The sequence below is a fragment of the Microtus ochrogaster genome, chromosome X, assembly GCF_000317375.1.
Source record: "Microtus ochrogaster isolate Prairie Vole_2 chromosome X, MicOch1.0, whole genome shotgun sequence".
Classification (NCBI taxonomy): Eukaryota; Metazoa; Chordata; class Mammalia; order Rodentia; family Cricetidae; genus Microtus; species Microtus ochrogaster.
In genome coordinates this window covers 53,787,855-53,793,991 of record NC_022026.1, presented here as the reverse complement: position 1 = coordinate 53,793,991, position 6,137 = coordinate 53,787,855, and positions in this window count along the sequence as shown.

Genomic DNA, 6,137 nt, shown 5'->3' with positions numbered 1-6,137 from the left:
AGAAATTTACCTGCAAAAGAATAACAATAAAAATAGATCCATAGATCCTTACTTCAGGCCATAAATTATTTTCCCTTCCTCCCTTTAAACTGTCTCAAGTCCCTCTTGCTTTCTTTCAAATTCATGGTCTCTTTTTTCATTTTTGTTACACACAGGAAGAAAGAAAGAAAGAAAGAAAGAAAGAAAGAAAGAAAGAAAGAAAAGATAGAAAGAAAAGACAGAAAGAAAGAGAGAGAAAGAAGGAAGGAAAGCCTGAACTCTGTACAATGTCTTTTGCATGTATATGTTTTCAAGACTGACCATTTGGAATTGGATTACGAATTCATGTGTCTTCTCTAGGGAAGACTCTCCCACTCTTAGCACTCATTAGTTGACTGTAGACTATAGTTATTTGTCTAGGATTATGTCCTCGTGAGCTTTCCATTTCATGTTAACATGTCTTTTGGTGTAGTCCTTGCTCAGGTCATGTTAAGGTAGCCATGATGGTGATATATCATGAGTGTAGCTTCTGACATTTCTAGGAGACATAAATTAGCAGCATTATTCCTGTTACTCTGGTGCTTACAATTTTTCTGCTCCCTTCTTCTGCCATGATCGCAAAACCTTAGCTACAGGAGTTTGTTGTAGTTGGGACTGGGCTTCACAATTTTGAATTTTGATTTGCTGTGTTTCTCTGCAGCAGTTCCCATCCTTTGCAAAAAGACCAGAAGGTAGCATATAAGTTTCTAAGTGATGAAGAAAACCAACAGCCTTGTACAGCTATAATGCTTATGAACCATAACAATGATCAGCATGGCACCATAACCCTAAGAGTACAGTAGTGGTACACATGCCTCAGTTGTAAGAAACAGCTCTCTAATTGGATTTAAGAGCTGCTTAGCCATACAGAAATTATGGCTGATATTGGAAAACTAGACAACTGCACATTGCTTGTGAAGTTATGGAACATGGAGGAGAACCAACAACCACCACCACTTTACTAAACCAGTATAATCCCTAATTACACTTTAGTTATTTCACCTCATATCCACAGATAAGTGCTGCTCTTGCTTTTCTTTGGTGTAAATTTGCCTTTTGGGAAGTGCTTTGGAGATTATTCTCATGTAACCACTGGCCTGGGCATTGTCACTTTTAATATGCAACATACTTTTTGCACATGTCACAATCTGAGAAATGCAGAATAGGATTAGATGACAATTGGAAATAATGTTTTTTGTTTATGTGCTTGTTTGTTTTGAAATTTTCAGTCATCTCATAAGGTACCTACTTATTGAACTCTTTGTAATTTCTCTCAAATTCAAATAAACCATGTTAAATTCTTTGTCAAGTTCTCATGTAGTATGAAGCTTTGATTGTTTCTTTCAATTGGTTAGCATCAGCTTCTTGTTGGCAAGTCACTAGGTTCTCCATCTTCAAAGATATAATCTATTTTGCAAAACTTGTTGAACGCCCAATGTACTGTGCATTTGTTAATAATTCCAAATGTGTTATTGATGATACAAGTTCTCTCCACTATAGTATTACCAATTTTGAATTTGGATAATAAAATGGCTTGAATTTGCTTTTTGTCTTACATAATTTTCACACTGCACACTAAATATAAAGTGAATATCAGGTAATAAGTCATTAGGAAAAAAGATGAGAATTGCATATCAAATGATGTGCAATGCAATCACATTTAAAGAATGCATTCCAACATAAAACAACTAACTTGAGAAATTCCAAAATTGCAATTACATTTGCACTGATCGTCCTTTCCAAGCTGTCGATTAAAAACTATATCTTGATTATTTTAATAAATCTACTATTTTCTGGCCTTATAACCTCTTTATTTAGACAATCAATATATCTTGGATAAAAAATTAATTTATACTGATGTGGGATTCCCCTCTGTATACTGTAAATACTATTGGTTAGCAAAGAAATTGTCTCAGACCTGTGATAGGGTAGAGTAGAGCTAGGCAGAGAAAACTAAACTGAATGCTGGGAGAGAAGGAAGGCAGAGTCAAGAGAGAAGCCATGTAGCCCTGCCAGAGACAGATGCTGGACAGAACTTTACTCTGGGAAGCCACTGCCACATGGCGATGCACAGATTAATGGAGATGGGTTAAATTAATATGTAAGAGCTACCTAATAAGAAGCTAGAGTTAATGGGTCATTCAGTGATGTAAATAATACAGTTTCTGTGTGATTATTTCAGGGCTGAGCAGCTGAGAACAGAACTAGCAGCCTCCTTACATTATACATTAGGTATAGTTGGCTGATATCTTCACTATCTAACTTGGAATTACATTGCTTATATTGTTTTGTGGGTTTCTCTATTTCTTCCTAGTGGGCATTTACATTCCCAGCTAGCATTGTCTTTAAATTATCTTTTTTTAATTTTTGAGACTAAAATATAATTACATCATTTTCTCATCCCTTTTCTCCCTCCAAACACTCCCATATAACCCTCCTTGCTCTGTTTCAAAGTCATAGCTTCTTTTTAAAATTATTTATTTATCCACAGAATTTCCTGCCCTAAATAGTGAATAGGTGTTTGTGATGTGGAACAAACAGTTCAGGTAGTCAATTTTAACTCATAGTTACTGTTCAGTCGCTCACTAGGGTTATTGCTTTAAATTAAAAGGCCAATTCTGATCCTAATTTTGTCACTGTTTCCACATTCTAAGTGTATGTAGACATTGTCCCTAGGTGTATTTCTACAAGTATCTCTACAGTGATAAAATAACATTTGAGACTGGTTTTGTTCAGTATTCTACAAAGACATTATATAATTCTAAAATAAATTTCTCAAGACAAAATAAGTTTTCATATATTTAAAAAGTAAAAGTACTAAAGCCATGTTGCAGAATGTCCTGCTGTTCTAGTCCAGAATATAGAATTATTTTTGTTTCTGTCATTGGCCAGAGTAATTTTATTATCTCCTCACTAATTATGCACATAAACATGACTTCTGCCGCTGTCATCTCTGTAAACCCATACTCGTTTTACATTTGTAGAATTATAGTTCTTAATATTAAAATATTTCTCTGCATATCAGAAATGATAGTAAGTCTAAGCGAGACCAAATAAACACAGCACTACAGATTTCCATAGTGCAGATCTTTCTCAAATAAATCTCCACTATATTAGTGGAATATACAATGTCAGAGTAACCTACTGCTGTACAGAAAAACAAAACAACAAGTACTTATATTTTGCTTAGGTGACTGATTAAGGCATTTAATGAAGAATGTTTTCTATAAATTAATTAAGTGCTATTAAACTTTGCTAATGGCAAATAACTATTTTGACCATGACCATTTCATTTATCAAGCTACTGCGGCTAGGCCATACAGTTCTGAGTGGAATATACTACTACCTAGTGCCATGGTGATGTCTGAGCTAGGGCTCCAGCTGGGGGCCACATCTGCATCTGAGGGCCTAATGTAGCCAGGGCCTATGTGGATATCTGTGTCTCCTGTTGCCACTGAGGGCCATGCTGATGCACAGAGTCTGGGCCACCACCTGGAGCTGTGTGGTGTCCAAGGCCTGCACTGCCACTGGGGCTATGCTAATCTGGGTGTACATAGCTTCCACCTGGGACCATGTGACATCCAGACCTGAGCTGTTGCCGAAGACCATGTCTGGGCCCATGGTCCTACCGTAACTGGGTCTGTGTTGAAGTCCATGGCCCATGTTGCCACCAGGGCCCATAAAGAGGCCCAGGGTCTGGACTGCAACCTGTAGCCTTCTTAGAGCCTGGGGGACATGATACAGCTGATGCCATACAGATCTGAGTGGCCTGCACTGCTACCCAATGCCATGGTGACATCCGGGCCAGAGCTATAGCCAATGGCTGTGTCTGGGTCTGAGGCCCTACTGTAGTCAAGATCTGTGTTGGTGTTTGACGCTCCTGTTACAATTGAAGGCCATGTGGATGCCTGAGGTCTGGGGCCATATTCATGTCTGAGGGCCATATTGCCACAGGGGCCTAACTGTTCTAAGTGACCTGAACTGCCACCTGAGGCAATGACATACAGACCTGTCATTGCCTCCTGAGGACCATGTCTGTGGCTGTGGTCCTGCCTTGGTTGAGGTCTGTGTTGAAGCCCAAAGCCCATGTATATCAAGAATAATAAAAACCCAGAGACAGATATTGGGGTTCAACCTGAAGTTCTGAAAAGCAAAGCAGCCAAGCCACTAGAGAGTTTTTACCTCTATGAAATCTTCAGATTGAAAAGAGAACAAGTTAGTGTCTCATCCCATCTTATACTCCTCTCTAGTGCTGGGATTAAAGGCATGTATCCCCACTACCCAGCCTCTATGGCTAACTAGTGTGGCTGCTGGGATTAAAAGTGTGTGCCACCACTGCCTGGTCTGTATGGCTGACTATTGTGGCTGTTTTGCATTTTTATCTGCAGGCAATCTTTATCTAATAAAATATAAATGAAATATCATTACACTCATGTTGCTACCAAAGGTCACATGGAAGCCTGGGATTGGGGATGCAACCTGTGGCCTTGGTGTCCAGAGGCCTTGCCACCCCCAGAGCCATTCTGAACTGGGTGGTCAGTGCTTCTATCTGGAGCCAGGATGTCACATGGCCGAACTGTTGTCATGGCCATGTCTGGGTCCATGGCCCAGCTACAACCAGGGTCTAAGTTGATGTCTGTGGCCTGTATCACCTCAGGGGTCCATAGAAACCCTGTGTGATAAAATCAGGCTTCCATTCTGAGCAGGCTCCACTTTGCAGACCCTGGGAAAGCTGACCTTGCCTCTTACTGGACACTGCAGCAAGAAAACTGGCCTAACCCTCACAGGAGAGCTTTCCCTACCCTCTCCTCTGCACTTGGCAGAGATGGTCCCACCTCTCACCACAGGCGAGGGAAAACTGGCCCTGATGGCATGGGTGCAAAGGAGCTGGCTCCACTCCCTCGTCTGAGGTGGAATGCCTCAGTTGTCCAGACTTAGCAGCTCAGCTACCACCCAGGCCCACCCTATCATCTATCCCATCTAGGACCTGCTGGAGCTCACAAAGGGCCGGGTTGAGTGGAACGATACCCACAGGACCTCCATGACTCAGGGCAGATATTCCAGAGAATTTTTTGTGAGGATCCAGTGATGATGGTGTACCAGAAATCAGAGGTCTCCAATCAGACCTGTGACTCATTGAAATGAACGTTTGTTACTAAAGATGACTGGATAAAAGATACACTACCATTTCCAATGCCACCAGGACAAATTAAGAAGTGTTGCAGACATGGGATAGAGGAGTGAAGAATTTTTTTGTTTGTTTGCTTGTTTGATTGCTTTGTTATGGTTTAATTTTTCTTTGGGGACACTGCAAGGGTAAGGAGAAGATACGGGGAGGGGGACTGAGAGGTGAGTAGATTTAGGGTGTAATATATGAAATTCTCATAGACTCAATAAACAAATTAAGTTTTTAAAAAGAAGAAAGACAAATAAGGACCTGGGATGATAAAACACAAGAGCACATAGAAAAATATCCCCCGAATAAAGGAATTTTATAAAATATTGGCTTCTATGTAGAGAGATGCTGTTTGTGTCACATTTGATGTTCCAGAACAGGCTATTTGATTAATGCTTCCAACACTGGGGCATAGAATTAGAGATGTAAATTGTGGCTTGGGAATTCACTACCATCTGATTTAGCTGTTTTTAGTAGGATATATCTTAGAAACAAAACAAAATACATTGTTGGCAGTGGAGGAATGAAAACAAGGGACCAAAGACACAAAAGGGACTGTTCAACCCCTCTTGCCTGAAAGATCTTCTTATAATTTGTTTTATTTTGCTCACTGGTCACATCATATCTTGATTAAATGGAACACCAGCATATATGTAGGTCTCTGTCGTGTTGTATTTTGATTGAATTCTGATGGTCCCAAGACTGACAATAAAGTTTGTTTTGATCAAAAATCGTTGATAGAGGTTTTGGAGGACTGAGGACAGAAAGACACAAGAGGTAGAAGGGTAGGGCATAAATAGGGTCTCGGCCCTTTTGGATGGAGGAAAGAAAATGATAGGAGACCACTGGTTGCTTCTCTGTTGCTTCTCTGATCATTCAGGTTCTTACACCAATATCTAACTCCCAAGTTTTTTATTGATGAATAATAATTAGATAAACAATT